The sequence below is a fragment of the Ambystoma mexicanum genome, chromosome 12 (genome assembly GCF_040938575.1).
Source record: "Ambystoma mexicanum isolate Mex_15411 chromosome 12, UKY_AmexF1_1, whole genome shotgun sequence".
NCBI lineage: Eukaryota > Metazoa > Chordata > Amphibia > Caudata > Ambystomatidae > Ambystoma > Ambystoma mexicanum.
Genome location: NC_090936.1, coordinates 1125667933 through 1125686740, shown reverse-complemented (window position 1 = coordinate 1125686740; position 18808 = coordinate 1125667933).

Genomic DNA, 18808 nt, shown 5'->3' with positions numbered 1-18808 from the left:
TTAATCCAAATGTACTGTATAACTGGGCACTCCAGATATAACGTGTTGGCACATCACTCATTGCGCTTTGAGAATGGAATCAAACCCTCTCCAACGTAAGCATTACTGCAAAAAAAAACCTAATAGAAAATTCTGTCTGTGATTTGGTAAGTAGACAGAGGTGCACAATCATATCTTAACCATAGGCCTCGTCAGTGTTCACATTAGATGACAGCACTATTACATTCTCACAGCTGATTTCGTTACTGCACGAAAGGAAACGTACCCATGCAAAGTAAAAGGTGTAGACTACAGTGGAACCCCAGGTACCCAATAGTGACAACTCTCACCTTCTTTATGCAGTGATGGTAATGGCATACAGTTGGCTTTGTTATTACAAGTACATGTCAAATATACCCCACTCAGCATGTCAGGGGTGTGCAACCAGGACAAGAACAACTGTTACATATGCAGGGGATTAGCATTCGGCAGCAAACGTGGCATTCCTTCATCTAATTCTGGCTATGGAAACACATTACAATGTGATCAACATACCACAGCAGTCCGGGATAAAGCCGTGCAAAGAGCATTCCCCTCCCCTCAGCCACAACACATGCACCCCAGCCTCTACACCCACTGTGTCCCCCAAACACCTGAGCATGCAGCAAGGCACATTGCCCGGAACACGCGTGCTGCGGCCCCAAAGGAGAACGAGCCACTACGCCTTACCTCAAATGTGCGTCAACAGTGGCCGGTCACACGCATCCACCAATCCAACACACCACTGCCGGCAAGACTCTGAAGGGTGTCGCACGGCCGACATTTCCGGACAACACGACACCTTTCGCACTCCGTCCAAACAAAAACAAGCACCATCACCTATAAAAAATCTATAGAGCGCCTACTGCCGTAGAGTAAAGCACCCATTATCCGAGCCCACATCAAGCCTACGCTCGAGCAAAAAACCGTTACAGCATATTTGAAACATTAATAACGCTCTGATACCTAAACAAACCAATTCCCATCTAACAAATTCAGGAAAAAATGAATCAATAAAGAAAAGTAACCTTACATCTTCACAGCTTCATACATCATGCATCACATCAATCTGCAATACTATTATCCAAGTTTAAGCCCCCAGCCCTCAGCCACTTTTCAGCTTCAACTGGATCCTCTGTGGTTTTGACACCTGATCCAAAAAATATCTCCAGTGTCGCTGGTTTCACCAGCAGAGTTTTAATCCCCTTTTCTTGTGCCAAAGCTTTTGCACTTTTGAACGCCTTCCTCATTTCCACTATTTCCTTAGGGAAATCTGGATAGATCGCCAATTGATCTCCATTTAGCAGAAGTTTTCCTTTTTCTCTCGCAGCCTTTAAAATCCTTTCCTTTGCACTCACTCTGGACATCACCATGATGATCTGTCTTGGTTTTCCGGCCTGGACCAGCTTACCAGCTCTAAAGGAGTAATCCATGTCCATTTCTTTTAGGATGTTGTTACCCAAAGTTGCCTCCAGTACTCCTCTGACTCTGTGATCGAGGTTTTTGTCCAAAGCAGGGTCTTCACTCACACCCAGCAAGCGCAAGTTCAAGTTCCTTTGATCAGCCTCCAACATCAGGTTCCTCCTCTTCAAATCAGAAACTTCATATCTCAACTCCTTGTAGGCCCTATAACTCCCTGCAACCTCCGTGGCCAAGGTTGTATTTTCTGCTTCCACTTTGGTGACTCTATTCTCCAGGTGACCGACTTGAGAGGACAATTCACTGAGGGTAAACTTCATTTCCTTCACATCCTGGGCAATCTGGAGAAGCAGTGCATACATGTCACCATTCTCTGAACTCTCACCCATCTTCTCCCCTTGTTTAGCTTTTTTGGAGTTGGGGTTGTCAGGGATCTCAATCTTCTTCTTTGATATCAGCGCAGGATTCATTTTTCTCAATTTCCAATATTATTATTATCCATAGGCTGGGAGGGAGTAGGAGCAGTTGGTTTAAGCTGCTGCCTTGTTCACCAACATTCCAGAATACATCATTCATATGGTTAAAAAATGGGTGCCACTGATTGGAGGCACCTTACACATGAGCCTGCTCCATGGGGGATGCCAGGCAGTAATTGGTTGGTTCTTCCTCGTCGATCTGGATCCACATGGGTCAGCTGGGCTCATCCTCGCAGTGAAGGTCGGGTTGCACATTAATACATTGTTCCTATCTAAACTAAGCATGCTAAGCCTGAATATTAACTCATTATGGCAGGCACCTGTGGGGCACAGGAAATGGTGCCGGGTGAAGGGAGGATAAAATGCAGCCATGCTGACCCACACATTCAGGGCTTCATTGATAACGCAGTCCCCGCACTCAAGGTCTCCACCCTGGGGTTTGATCTTTAATTTATCCCTGCCGGTTCCTCATGTTACGAGGGATGTTTGTTGCTGCTTAGAAGGCATACAGCCGTGCATTCTTCGATCTTCTATGGACACTTGATGGGGGTTGGTACCTGGGGGTTGCATGCTTATCAAGGAATGCAAAGGTGTGGGGGTCGAGTCAGTGGTGTGGAGCTGGCTCCAGCCTGGCTGTGTGGGGGTTAGAGGCCTAATGCCAGTTTAGTGGAGATGAATGGATGCAGTGTGGAACCTGGTGTTCTCTCAGTCTCTTGTAGGGCGCATTCGGTTGGAAGATACTAATTATTTGCAACATTGATGGGACGAGAGAGAAGTGGACTTCCGTGGGAGCAGAGCTCTTGCAAAGCCAGTGTATTACACATAAATTGGGCCTTGTGAACTAAGAACGTGAACAGCGCGAGCCTGCAGTTTTTCCATTCTTGGCCTAATACAAAATGGAGTTGAGGGCTATGAGCTTTTCTAGTGCCATGCATCTACTTCTAAGCACTGCAGGGCCCTTACATGTTGCGTGATAATTTGGATTGCTCCTCCCTTGTATGTTATATTATCTCATATGGTGTTCGCCTTATTTGGAAGCGCCTAGGGGGGGGGGTGGGATAGGCTCATTTCCATCCCAACAAGTATTATCGATTTCTAGTGAGCTGCAGCAGTTTGAGATTAAACAGCTAAAAATCAGAGAAAATAGCATGGCACTGAGTGTTTTTTTCCAATGGGCACTAATAGGGCAAATCTTAAACCCTTCATGACACAATATCAGTAGATACAGTTCTCTCTAACTCTGTCCACACAAAAATGCCCTCTCATCTATCATACCTTTCCTGGTAGGGGAGACTGGCGTGTAATGTTATTTTGAGATTTTCTAACAAGCATGTTCCCGAACAGGCCAATACGTGCTTAAATCTGTCGTTCACATCTTGCACTATGAGACATGTAACTTTCTTGTCTCCCACCCTATTGACCTAGAACAGGGGGCCTGGCTGATGGGACAGCTTCCGATTTCCAAGCATCATACTAAAGTCACTAACCGAGCATACCGCCGAGATTATATCTAGTACGAAGAGAGCCTCAGATCTGTCTTTCTATGCTCACCCAGCAGACTCGCCCACAGGGGAACTGAAGAGTTTTCCCGAGATGAATGTCCTCCGAGAGAACTTTTATGCAGGGGCATGTCACTCTGCCTGCCATTTAAAAGACTATCTCAGCCCTGCTGGTCTCCTCTACCTATTGTGATCTCAGATTTCTCTGTAGGAATTTACCATATGAAAACACCGAATTCACATCTCCATCTTCATTGCTCCCCTCCCTCCCTGTAATGCACAAACACATGTACTTTGTTGTGATATTTAATTAGAAATGCTGTCCATATTTAATTCAATTCTATTTTGAAATCTGCACTTCACGTTTGCTTTTTTACATTGAATTCGCATGAGAAGCAAAGCCTTCGGCCAGAGCAGAATTTTAAGAAACGTTTTGGCCAGAGATTAATAGTTTTTTTTTCAGTCGGAATTCCGTGGGAACACTTATTTCAAGCTGAGGTTCAGTACACCCCTAGTCTAAATATCATAGAATCCTATGTTACAATACATTAATTTGATGAACTTGCCAAAGCCGTCATTAAGTGCTGCAATGAAAGCTGGAAATCTGCTCAGTGCTGGCTGAAATTGCCTGATTTGTGATGTCACAACCAACTACAATAACAGATTACAGTGCTGTATTGATGCCATTTTCATTTCTACACTTAAGCAATAAGCCCTGAGCTGCGGGCTCATTACCGAGTCAGGTAATGCCCCCTTAACAAAGGCCCTGTGGCATTACCTGACTCAGTAATGGCCCCGCGTCGAGGGGTGTATTGCTATTAGTACCACAGCCGGCAAGACCGCGGTAGTTATAGCGTTTTCTCTGTTCCGAAACGCTGCAGCGTATCGGAAAAGAAAAAAAAATGTCAAAGAAAATAGCCGCAGAGGAAGGGGAAACAGAGTCTGTTTTTCCTTTTCATGGTGGCCAGCGAGAGCGGGCGTGCTGGGAACAGAATTGTTCCCAGTGTGTTCGCTCCCGAAAAAGGAGAAATACGAAGTTACGTGGGGTTGCGAGGGCAGGGATGGGATTGTTTGCAGGTGAGGTGGGAAGGGCAAACGTACCTGAATCCCTGGTGAGGGAGGATGCAGCCTCCAGCCGTGTGGAGGCTTGGAGTGGGGATGGCCCAATTTCGAGCCTCCTCATTGGCTAAGGGGCTGCCACACCTCCCCTCGCCGGGGATGAACATTCAAGGGATTCTGTGTTGGATATGGACCGGGCGAGAGCCACTCAGATTGCATTTAACAATCTGATTGTCTCTTGTCGGGTACCAATGTGTGATATGTAACCCATTTGTACTCAACAAAAGAGGTGATTGCTGGAAGAGTCAGAAAGAATCTTAAACTCTTGCAGAAACATGTGTGGGGTTGCTTGTCATCTTGTGCAGCAGGGATGTGACCAAGCAGTTTGGGTTGGACTGCCCCTTTTGCAACTGGACAAAGCCTGATTTGCGTATGGTCTTTCCCTTTTGTAATGGCTTGGCAGGCCGCAGAAGGATGGTCTGGAGAGTTGCCCAGAACAAGTGGCAGAGGTTAAGTTTCATTCTAAATCTCCAGCCATCACCTCCTTTGTTTTGCTTATGTAACTGACTCGTCACAGTTGTGACATCACTACTGACTACATCAATAGTGATGCCACAACTAGCCTTTGATAAAATAATTATTTACAGGCTTTGAACGGGTTTCGCAGGCTTACTTCAATATACATGAAGAGGATGTTGATGAAGATGTTAATAATAAGAACATACAACAATAATAAAATAACACGATAACAATACAAATAATAGTACTATTTTTATGTTGTATTTCATTGAGTTACATACATAGATTTTGAAAAGTGTATTGTGCTGTTCATAACTGATATTAATGTTGCCCGATGGATGGATGAACGTCTGCCAAAAGACCAACATGTGAACTGCCAGGTGAAGTCGAATCTCAGCAGCGTGGACTTCATGCTGTGCACTTTATTCTTGTATCATCAGCTTAGCATCTGAAATAAATAACACAATCGGTGTATTAAAACTGAAAACCCACAAAAAATGTATTCAATCGGACAGAATTAAAAAATGGATGAGGTTAAAAATAAAATATTTAAATAGATGTATTCAAAAACAGGAGTTTCTCTTCTGTGAAATATGTCATTAAACACCAGGCTGGGCACGGTGATGTTTTAAGGAAAAAGCAAAAGCGCTTTGTAATTGGCAACGGAATGAACTGCCACCTCGGTATTGTTTTATTCTCCCCAAGCTAATTGCATAGGAGCTTAGCTGCCTCTCCTATTCAAATAAGTAGTTTCGAAGCATTTTGCTTCTGGTGTCGCTTATCTCCGTTACAGGCTCTAAATGAGGAACTGTTCATGTATAAAACACTAATACCATGTGCATCTTCTCAATGTCAGTAAAGACTTGGGAATAGCAAGCAGAAGGGAGCCCCCCATATTGTGAGCTCAATAAAACATAAGGAGCTTTTGAATGTACCAGTGTAACAATTAATTGAAAAATAAAAATGCTACACAGATCATCTAGGTTTCTTCTTTTTAAACCAGCCATTATTTTTATAAGATCTGTTTTAACCTGAACAAATGAACTGCATGGATAAAACGTTGCTATATATTAGCATCATTTTAGATGAAATACAGTGTTTGTACCCAATATGACTTAAAAGGGGCGTACTAAGCAGCCTCTCCAGGAAAGGTTAAAATGTTAGCCTTTTTAGAAGGCTCCTCTGGAATTTGGTAGTCCTCGGGGGCACGCAGGTTCTGGTAACAAGTGAGTGGCTGAGGCTATGACAAGGATTATCCGCAGTAGACAGCGGCTCCTTGAGGGATCTATGTGATCACTGCACACCCGTAACTGCGACGGCTGAAAATCCCGACACCAGAACGGCGCGGCGCAGTGATCACATGGATCACTGTGCCTGCTTCCCCCGGCCTACATTACCCCTCCCAACCCCCCACTCCACTCACCTATAGGGCGGCACACGCAGAAGTGTGCCGCCCGCCCCCTGCGATACCTGCAGCGTGCAAAGTGGTTAGAGCTGACGCTGCAGGGTGCTTTTTCTTTCTTTTTTTTTTCTTACATATCCCCCGCTTTCCGAAATGTTAAGCGGGGGACACCCCCGCAACCCCCCACCCCCGTTACTGCGCCCAGGTAGAGTGGGGGACACCCCCGCAACCCCCGCTCTGCTTAGACGCAGTAAATGTCACCCTCATTTTGTGCGCCTCCAAAGTCGCAGTGACTGCGGGGGCGCACAAATGAGGGCGACATTTTTGTACAATATGCTCCTTGAGGAGAGGCCTGAGCTATCTGAACATGATCTAGGACTCACTCAGGTCACCACTATGGGTAGTTTGGAACTGGATAGAGAGGACAAAGTTTGCAAAAATGATCCAGTATGCTTGCCTGGAGGCTGTCGGAAACCAATAAGGGGATCTTAACCAACTCACTTTGTCTGTGGACATGGCACGGCAGTCTCCCAAATCCATGGATGATGTCATCTCTGAGGCCCTTGGGCAGACCCAGGTGGACACCAAGGGTGGAGATGATGGCCGCATTCATGCTGTAAGCTGGTTGTTTATTAAGGAGAAGATTATCTCAGATTTTAATCGGTGTGCAACCAGTCGAGACTTCTTCCGAAGGGCAGATTCTCTTGTCAAGGTTATCCCACAGACACCTCCTGAAAGGACAGACATGGAATGTCAAACTCATTGGAGTAACATGCATGTCTGAAGTAACATACAGGTCTCTCCCAATATGGTGGAGACCACTTGTCAAACTGACCAGATTCATTTTTAATAACGGGGTCACTGCTGTTGAAAAATGCAATGAACACCAAATGGATTCGACTGGCCCTATTTCTGATACTGTGTTGGTCTATGCACATTTTAAACCCATTGGCGATGTTATATCGTCAGTGCAAATAACTTTTCGGTGGCTATTAGACACAACCCAGTTGCCTCCTCTCATTTGAGGTATATACATCTTAAAAAAATCCAAAATGCTGCAGATTCACAGCAAAGACTGTTCATTATGTATCACATACATTGTACGTCATAAAGGACTGAAACATTGCAGGTATTACAGTATAAGGTCTTGTGCTGGCTTCATGCAAAAGTAGGTCAACGATGTATAAGGCAGCAAGATTTGAAACTCTTGCGGAGGATTCAGCTCCCGGAATGGTGCTCTGAAAGTAACACAGACTGCCTCATTATTTGTTGTGGTAAGATCAGCCTGTCTGCTTTTCTGAACCGGTATAGAGGCTGAATAATTTGCCACTGGTTTCAACGCTGAGAATTGTCTTAGACTGCTCCTTGTTCCTCTTGTTATTTCTATTTTAATAAGTAGAGTTTTATGTCTTGTTTTTGCTCATTTTGATTAGGATGTTTGGCCTTGTATTTTCTTTCTGCTTTCCAATGTTTCTATTTCCTGCTTGTTATTGCATTCTTGTTGTTTATGCTGTTTGTGTTGTTTGTTCTATCTGTACGCCTATTTACCCACAGGCTTAAGGTGTGTAAGAAATGTAATAAACATAAACATTGTGTAGCATAACTTACATGACATCTAGGACACTCATTATGTGTGTCTGCTCTGCTTCACAGTGTTCTGACTGCAACGGAGTAAATGATGATCAGAAGCCTCCAATGAAATTGATGTTTTCTATGCATTGCTGGGACACAGTGACTGAAGGTTATACAGGGTATTTCAGAAGCCTAGTGACGAGTGAGTAGTGAGGACTGAGCTTCACTAGGTGTCAGGTTAAGCCTGTGACTTTGCTGGAATGGGTGTGTGCTGGTTCCTATGCAATAGGAGTAAAAAAGGAGAACGTATGTCTACAGCCCCTGACAAAGACTGTGGGCCTCATTACACGGAAGGCGGTAACCATGGCGCTATTTGCGCCATGGTTGCCGCCGGTAATTTACCGATCCCGCCATGGTGAATGGTGGAATTACTGCCCCATTCCAAGGTTGGCGGGGCGGTAATTCCCCATTCACTATTGGCCCTTCCCCATTCCCATTTGAGCCCCCATAGGGCTCAATGGGAATGGGGAAGGCGGCACTTACGGTACTGCAAATTGCGGTACCGTAATTGCCTCCAAGGTCCCTTTGCGGGTCCCGTCCTTAACGGCTGGTAAAAACAGCCGTTAAGGTAGGGACCAGCAAAGGGACCTCATAGTAGGGTGGTAAGGGATTATCGGCACCGGTGCCCTTACCGGTGCTGGTAATCCCTTACCGCCATCCGTGTAATGAGGCCCTGTATGTCATATTTGATTACAGAGATAGAGAATGGGGGGTATTTTTAGGTAATAGAGGGATGTAGACCAATCCAAAACACGGGTACTGACTATAGCCCTATCTTTTCATGCAGAGAGACGGGCCACAAATCATGTACTGTAAAGAAACGCAAAGACTTATTGGTTGTTCAGCACCTTGCTAGCCCTTTACACGTCTGCCTACATGCACTCATGCAGGGTGTGTTTGGTACCGCACAACCTCACTCGTCAGCACTCCCTGGGTGTTGGGACCTACTCGGGGGGCAGTGGGTGATAGACTGCCTGGATGTTGGGGCCTACTCGGGGGGCAGTGGGTGATAGAGTGCCTGCCTCCCCCCAACAGCAGCCTACTTGGTTTCCTTATTCTGTCATTCAGCACCCTTGACTCCATTTCATTGGCCCCAGGGAAGATCAGTTCATCGCCAACTTTATAAAGCAGGTCACCTGTCACTACAATACATCTTCCAAGGTAAGTTGTTTTAATTACATATCTAAAGAAGTTACATATTAAGCACGATCAGGCATACAGACCCACCGGTGCCAACCACCCAGGCACTCATTATGAGTCTGGCAGTAGCCATGCCGGTAAATGCCGGAGTCATGAACACAAATATTAGTCCGCATTCCCATTTGGGTGCCATTGGACCGGTGCATCTGATATGGTCTGCTTGCAGGTGCCTGTACGCCCACCAGGTCAGATCTGGCAGGCGGAAAGGCACCCGCGAGCAGAACTCGTAGTTTTCCGGTCCGGTAACAATGGTACCGGCAAGCTTACTGGTACCATTGTTACCAGACCGGCAACCTTATAATGACGCCCAATATCTTTCAACTGCCTTGGGTGGAACACTGGGTCATAACAGTCCACATACCCTTTCTACATTCTACAGCATTCCACTGGTGACAATACCAACATTGACACATCAGATGCAACATAACTAAACATGAAACACAGTCTTCTTGTGGTATTAGTCCTCCTCGGAGGTGGACCTTATTTTGGAGGTATTCACAAGTGATCTAAGATTCTACTATATTTCCATTCAGAAATGTACGATACAAGAATCTCATCTGCAACTAAGCCATGCCTTCGAGATGTTTACAGTAAAGAAATGCATTAAGGTGATTCAATGAAAAGACACTTTTGCAAATGTTAAATCAACCAGCGGGTGTGCATTGAAATTGATAGTCCCTAACAGGTGGAATCAATTATAGAGATATTTACATTGTGATAAGAAACAATGGAACTCAGTACTCACAAGTAGGAAGGTCCAATTGGACCCAACACAAAAGTGAAATCCTACAGCAATTCAAACACGATATCTGCCACCCTCTTACTGAGAAGCTCAATTCTCAATATAGATATGTTGGCAAATGTTAACCAAGACTTAAGCAAACTTCCGCTCAGCCTTGAGCCTGTCTAATGTAACAAAGGGTCGTGGAACATTTAGCTTTATTAAGATGGATTTCTAAACTCTGGGCTGGTGGACAGAGTTTCGGAGGCCACCCTCGTTTTAGTGAATAAGGGAAACTCTGGTAGCTAAGCCAAACCAATCCAGGTAGCACAGAGAGTCGACAAGGCTTAGTCTCAGGAGAGGTGAGTGGGTCAGGGGTCCGCAATGAGTCCACACAATGAGCAATCAAGGATTACATTTAGACAGGTAAATGTATAATTACTATATTTAATATTGGCCAGAGAACAGAGTATGAAAATGACTTAGAACAGGTATTATCACACAATACTAATAATATAAAATATGTATCACAATTAGTCAATGAAGAATAATCAATTCCACCACAGACCACATCGTAGCCTGGTTAACTTTGCACGTAGTGTATATGTAGGCGTTTATATTGACACTCTTGATAATGTTTCCTTGACCTACCAAGACCACTGCTTTGTATTTAATGTATCTTTTACCTTGTACCTGCCTCCCATTGGAATCACTGCTCTATGTATTGCTACCTTTGCACTGTAACTAAGTTTTAAGATTTATTGTTTCTGTTGCACCCGTCTACCTAAGGGTTTGGTGTGCATTACCAAACAAATAAATAAACAAACAAACAAACAATTAACTGCCACAGAGAAGAGAAGGAAAGAGAAGGAAAGTAGTTCATTATAACACCAACATTCCACTGGAATAGTAAACTTAACTTGTAAAATCCAACCTTAAGTTGTATGGGGCCTTGTGCCCAAAGGTTCACAACATTTCCTTTAGTATTATGAGGTTGGAAAAAGTTAAGGAAAGGATCCTGTGGATGTGAAGATTGTTCCAAACGGTTGTCCCAGGAATTTACTGGTGAGCAAAAGGTGTTTCAAGCTTTTAGAGGACTCTTGCAACTAATGTTGGCAAAGCCATAGTCTGGTAAAAAAAATGAATGTTCTTCACAAACTTTTAAACGGTGGAGACAGGGGCACAAGTAAGTATCGTTATGTTCAGATGCAGGTACATCGCCCCCCACGTGAGCGCTGGTACCAACTGAGGATGATTATCTAAGAGGGCATCAGGACACCAGCAACGACTTAAAGACCGCGTGCCATGAGAACAGTAGCAGGGCTCATAAATTAGGATAACAATTGAGAGGTGTCAGTATAGCACACAGCAGTACATTGTTGCTTTTCACAGAATCTATGTGATCTCTGCGCTACCTGTAACTGCACCACCGAAAATGTTGACGCCTATTACTGCACAGCGCAGTGATCAGTTAGATCACTATGCCTGCATCCTCCAGCCCGCAATTCACTTACCGCCCCCCACCCCACTTACCTCTACGGCAGCACACTTCTGTGTGTGCTGCCTACACCCTGCTATCCCTGCGCCATCAGTTCCTCTGACTAGCGTTGGGTAGAGCTGATGTTGCAGGGTGATTTTCTTTCTTTTTCTTGTCCCCCACGTACCACAATGATAAGTGAGGGATACCCCTGCAACCCCTGACTCCTGTTATGCCCCCCACCCCACTTACCTCTACGGCAGCACACTTCTGTGTGTGCTGCCTACACCCTGCCATCCCTGCGCCATCAGTTCCTCTGACTAGCGTTGGGTAGAGCTGATGCTGCAGGGTGATTTTCTTTCTTTTTCTTGTCCCCCACGTACCCCAATGGTAAGTGAGGGATACCCCTGCAACCCCTGACTCCTGTTACGGTGCCCAAGTAGAGCAGGGGGCACCACCGCAACCTCTGCTGTGCTTGGAAGGCATAAATGTCACTCTCATTTTGTGTGCCTCCAAAGTCGCAGTGACTGCGAGGGTGCACAAATGAGGGTGACATTTCGGTATGTTTCCCTTTTCACATAACATAGGTAGTGGTTTCATTAGAATGTTGCTTCTGCCAGCATTGTGGCACATAGAATTCCATTGCTTGCATGCACTTCCATTCTTAGTGAGGGTGCGGGACATCATGCCCCACATCTAACCAAGACCCATAGTACACAGATTACATTATATTTTTCACCCGTTGTCCAAATGACATGATTGCAGAAAATACCTGGTGCATGGTGTCACATTCCTGCATGCATCATAATCCATGGAAAACACACAGCATATTGTTTGTCACACCTGCCCACAGCCCAGCTCATGACACCACATTTTCGAGATACATGGAAGCTGAACTGAGGTTGCACAGCACACAGGAACATTCTAATTATTTGGCACAGCACATGTACCCATAAGCACACACACACAGCTCACCACACTCTATTTCCTCACATAATGGGCATGTGCAGTTTTTGCTTTTGCTAGTTTTAGAACACATAATGTGAAGCACATGACACAGCATTATTATGTCCTGTGCCTGTAGGCATGCTAGATGCTATGAGTAAGAGCTCTGCTATTTTTGAATAAGCCTTAGCTAGAGGCACTAAGCAGCTATTATAGTTTATTAGGCCACAGTTCGTAGCTGAAAGCACTTGATTGAATTTTGCCTCGTCCTGCAAACAGGCTGAGAGCCAAAGGGCACTTGTGGAGGGGTGTGAAGTAATTGCCGACTCTTTATTGCAAGGGAAGTGTTTCTCTAGGGACGCATGCCTGGTCCCAGACAACATGTACTGCTTCATCAGATTGGAAAATAATACATAATGTTTGTGAATGCCACAGTGAGAGTTCTCAGACAGCCACAATAAGAAATGTGCTGAATAATGTCGAGAAATTGGCAGGAATGACGGTCCAGGAGCGCTGATCAGCAGTGGACCGGTCACATTTTTTCCAGACGACCATTCAATGCAGGAAGGGTGTTAGAAGGCAGTGTACCAGGGCTGGCAACATGTAACAAGATATGGAGCTACATATTCAGCAGGTGCAGATGGTGGGAGTGGGGAATCAATAGAGGAGGTGTGTTCCATGTTGGTTTATTGCCTATTGGTCCATCTTGGACGGGTGTTGCGGCCCCAATTGTCTCAGGTGACATGGTCAATTAAAATGAGGCCCTTTTTCAAGCTATTTTCCAGACATGGAATTGGTGAATTTATTGGGCGGATCATGGGGTGTGTGACCATGTGGGATGCATGGTAATCTTTTTGTGATGAAACGGTAACTACCAATATACAACCAGCCAATCAGAATGTTAGGATGATGTTGTTGTTACAATTTTACTGAGATATGTTAATGTTTGTATGTGGCTATACAATGTTGAGCACGCAAAGGGTGGGTCGAAGTTGGTTTGTTTTGTTCATCTTCCCGGCCATGATGTACGAATACATTTAGTGTTTTTTCTGCATTTGGAGCACTACATGTTTGAGGTTTTGTGGATTGTTTGTTCCCTGATTTTGGACCTGAGATGGGAGCGCCCCTAGCTCTATATGTACTACTCACAACCCGCACTCCAATTTTTCCCCAGACTTAGCAAGCAATCGCTGGAGGAAGATCTTCCCACTGTTAGTTCTGTTTACAGATGACCAGGAGCTGCAAGTTCAAGTACTGGTCGGGTCCAGGAGCAGAATGCAACCCTTTCAAGTGAACAAATGCAGCAGGCACCAATGCAGGACTCTTCTGGACACTCTACCAGATGCTGGAAGCGCCACTCCAGCGAAGGTCACTGATGCACAGCGACCGCTGGCATCACAGATGTCACCATCGAAACGTGGAACAGCAACACTTCAACCATTGGAGTGCAAATTAGATTTAGTCTGCCCACTGGATGGCACAGGAATGTGTCGGCAGAGTCCAAACTTCAGGGCACAAAGAAGGCATCTAGACCTGTTGTTCCCACTAGTCCAGAGGGTCAAAGAAGCACTGAGGGTCTTCTGGAATCAGTAGCCAGGCAGGGCTCCACCAGGACAGCAGCAAGATGTGGTTGCCAGGACACTTCAGGACTGTTCCACAGGTCTACCTTCATCTGCACAGCTGCACAGGATGCTTGACTCCTCATTTGATCCTCTAGAATGGCTCCAGAACTCCTCTTCTTATCCTAAACTCAGGTGAGCACAGGAACTCATCCGAAACCAATAGATGATCTGGCCCTACACGCCCTAGCAGTAGTCCAATCAGGGACCACTGTGAGCAAACTCATGCATGCACCCTAGACACACAGAAACCAGTTTGTGGATTGAACCAGACAGTCCCATCCTACTTCCTGGCTTTCAGCACACATTGCCTTTAGTGGCTTGTGAAAAGCAAGGCTTTCCCAGGAAAGTACATGACCATGAAAGTAATTTCCTGACCTCGCAAGGCAGGAAGAAGGCCAAAGAACATGAAAAAACCTTGTGGCATGTTATGACACTATCCACAGTTAATAACTAAACATGTTAAACGTGAGTGAGCTAAATAAAAAAAAACAGTAAAAATTGTAGAACATTAACTGCTGCTACCAGCTTGACTTTAGGCACATTTAAAAGTAACCAAAAATCCTTTGAGTTTAGGTCTAGGGTGATGCAATATGATACCCATTGCTCTGCATTGGAAGATGTATTGTGCAATATGAACAAGTTACCCACAAGAGATAACATACCAAAATAAAAAGGTCAACATAGTTTCTCAGTACTGACAGTGTGAATGACTGGTCAATGACCACATTACAAGTGTGCAAAAGGCCAGTGGAGTGAAGCTGAGGCTTCACTTCACTGTAACACGTTAGGACAAGGTGTTAAATCAAAAGAAAAAGGTTTAGGGGTCCATAGAATATGGATGGATAGTTGCTTCAAGAGAAAACATTCCTAACACTCAACTCTCCCAGACTAGGGACAGGGGGAAGTAATCCACCCCTAGATGGGTCTCCCGTTCCAGTCTGTTATCCCAATTGTACAGCCCATTAGCATTGCAATGTTGAGCACCTGACCTATGCTCAATGGTGTAGATTAAGCCTTGAAGACTTTGGGACCACCAGAGCCACCTAGGATTATCTCCTTTAATGTTCATTAACCACTTTAAAAGCCTTGGGTCAGTTTTCACAGTGAAGTAAGTCTAATGGTGGTAGGACCTCAACTTCGAAAGGCTCTGAACTATGGAAAACATCTCTTCTCCTCAATATGCCACCTGAGCTCTCTGCCCTTAAGCTGTTAAATGATGCAACATAAAGGTTTTTCATTGCCTTTGTCATTAAGTTCTGTTCCTATCCCAGTGCCGCGACATCTGTCTGCTCTATGAAAGGTCTCTGATAATCAGGTGCCCTGAAAACAGGGGCCTGATTAAGGGAACCCTTCAGGTAATGGAAGACCTTCTCAAACTGTATAGACCAAGATTTTATCTTAGGCATTCTTGAAGTAGTGAGGGCAGTCAGATGGACAGCTATGTTGCCATAGTCTGCCATCAAGTACCTGTTTTCCCAGTGAGGCCCAGGAAAGTCCTCACTTGGATTTGGGCAGTGGGGTTGCCCAGACTAGTACAGCATGTACAGAACTGAGACAATGTTGAATCTTGCCCTTCACAACACTGATGTTATGCTCAAGGTAGACCAATGGATCCTGAACATGCTGACACTTATTTGCCTTCACGGACAGGTGGGCCTGATCATGGCCCTGCGACATAATCTCCAGTCTAACATGTTCCTTCCAAGCGGGGCTGGAAACTTATATACCACACAGTTACGCCATGCAGGATTCGTCCATCTCATTCAGAACATGGTTGAACCTCCTTTGGATTGTGACAGAGGCATTCTCCAACTCAGAATGCATTTCTCTGTGGTAACATTCTGAAAGTGTGGAAACTGCTGTCTTTTCCTTGGCATGGACTGACAGGGCTATGTTGCCATACCCTTCAGTGAGATCAATAGTGCTAAAGTACCTGGTCCACCAATGTGTTACGTTCTGGCGAGAATGTAAGCATCTGTCCTGTAGAAAGCATTCAGAGCTCCAAAGTCCATGCACAATCTGAAACCAGAGGTACCTGCTTGGCTAGAGGGCTCAATTACCCCAAAACCCAACAGAGTGTTGATCTCGTACTTAGTGACAGATCTTTCTCAGTCTAAACCACCACAACACCTAAACCTGGTAGGTCCACGAACTCCAGGGACTAAGTCATGTTCACACCAATCTGTGAGTTCTCGAATTATGGAAAAGAAGGGGGGAAATTGCCTCAGCAAAGCATTCACATATACGTTTTGTGGGGTCAGTTGAGAGGACAATAGGCCACTCTCAATGAAGGCATGAGAAGGGCTGCCTGGAATAGGGCAGGGAGAGAGTCAGATTTCTCTGTCTCCCTTTCTGAAACCAAGAGCAGGACTCAGATGTCATCGCTCAGGATAAAATCCTTCACACTATCCATGGAAAATTCTATTTAAGCCCCTCTGGGTCTACCAAGGCCCTATGAATAGTTTAGCTTGCAATATTTTTCAACTTGGCTCAGTTCAGACCTTGAACTCATGAACAGGGGGTTTACACAATCTGTTTGATATAAGAAGGCCCCACTGCCTTCTTTGGGGCCCCTAAGGGCTCCAATCAAACGTTCGAGAGTTCTTGAAAATCTCTCCCTGAGACCACTTGAATGTGGCAGACCGATGAGTGACTACTTCATGTCACTTCATCTTCTTACTTCCATTGGATCTGGCTATTACTGAACTCCTCAGAGGTGCTATCTCTAGTGAATATGTGCAGTACATCTCCAATGACTGACTTGGAAGTCTTTATCTGATGTCGAGTGGCATCAGAATTTCTGGTGTTGTGAACCGCAACCACCAGTTCCATCCTATCACCTGAGAATGCACAAACAGGTCTAATCAAGTTAGGCCTTATCTCTTCAGAGACTGGGTCCTGTACTGGGAATTGGATCCTGGAGTTGTTCAATTCCTGTTCCGCTCCTGTTGTATTGTTGACAAGAATTGAAACCACTAGTGGGGGTTTCTTCTGGGTCACCATTATGGTCCAGCAAGATTGCATGGGGACCATATGTGAGCTATCTTGAAGTCATGATGAACTGCAAGGGGAATGCCAAGTACCAATTGTAGAAGGAACAAACAAACATCCTGTGGCACCAACAACATCTCATGGCTTCCTCTGATTGTCTCTGTAGCTTTCATACTGATAAGCAACCTTCCTGTTGAATTTTTTGCTTCATTGCAGGTTCAGACTCCAATGGGAAGCAGTCCCTTTTCCACAGGCTTCTCAATCATGGCTTTCTCTGCGGGACCATACTACTCTCTACCTTAGAGATCTCTGCTACTACAAAGAAGCTTGGTAGTTCAGGAGTCCCATAATAAGCCAGAGTTTCTGGCAGTGCCTCTTCCATTTTTGGTTCATGGACTTGACCAACTACCTCAACATCAGTTGTAGGTAGGGCAGGCGGTATATTGTCTTTCCCTCTGCTGCTTTGATTTCTGTCTCCTCTTGCCTTAGGTTTCCCTTTTGGCTTAGCCTTCCACTTAGACTTGGCTAAGGCAGCAGATTATGAAACCTAGGGCCTCATTACACGGTAGGCGGTAAGGGTTTACCGGTACCGGTATTTTACCGGTACCGGTAAACCCTTACCGCCTTACTACGAGGTCCCTTTGCGGGTTGGAGAATTTAACGCCTGCTTTTTGCAGGCCTTAAAAACCAACCTGCAAAGGAACCAGGGAGCTAATTACGGTAGCGCAATTTGCGGTGCTGTAATTAGCACCTTCCCCATTCCCATTATGCCCAATGAGGCATAGTCCTGAACACTTATCTCTCCCAGAACTCTTCCAGGAACCCTTCTCCTCTCGCTTACAGCTGTCCTAACCATCTCACTATTCACATCTTCAAAGACAGGCAATTCTGGGATGTTGAGAGAGGGGCCCACAGTCAACTGAGTAATCCCCAGAGGATCTCAGTTTAGAGCCTCTGGGTTTAGCACAATGGAATCTACTGTAGTAGAACTGGGCCTGGTGTTCCTAAAAGTAGGGCCACTTACACCTCGTACTTGGACACTATCCTCAGCAAAATAAATATGGATAGGCACAGGTATGGGAGCAGAAGCTCCACCATTGCTACATTCCAACAAATCTAACTCTACTTCAGAGCCTTCACCATTGGGCAAGCAGTCTAAAGAGAAGGACGCCCATGTGAGAAACTCATCCTCTTCATGGGAAAACACCACAATCACAGAGTGGCCCCCCAGGTGTACCCTTATATTCAACGTCCCCCTTCCATGGTCACCTGCCCCACAGGCTACACAAGTTCCACTGGTACTTGGTATATAGGGAGGCTTAGAATAGCCACTCTCATGCTTGGGATGGTAAGTCCCATTACCCTTTCCAGAATCTTGTGACCTACCCTTGTTGAACTTTGTATGGGCCTATGAGAGGCAGTTTTATCAGATGACTCTCCCTCTTTCTCTCTTTGCTTCCTCCCCTCCTCCTGCTTAACAGAAACAGTTATGTCCTTATGGAACATTCTAGGGGACACCAAGTCAGGAGCAATGGCCAGTTTCTTTGGCTCTATCTCCTTAGAATCTCCTAAATGATGCCTCAGGTCATGGGAACATGAGGCAAAAATGGGACCAGATTGATCATGCCCTCTAAGGTGGTTACCTTATAACCTTCTACCCAGCCTCTCAGGTTTTTCAGGGAGTCATTGCATAAGGCACCCAAGTATTACTTTCTTTCTCCTTGTGATCTCTACACATTTTTAACCATTGGGCAGGAGTTTCCTATACTTTAAAGGAAGAGCCTGCTTCAATTTAGCAAATACTGTTCTAACAGCCTTTGACATATCC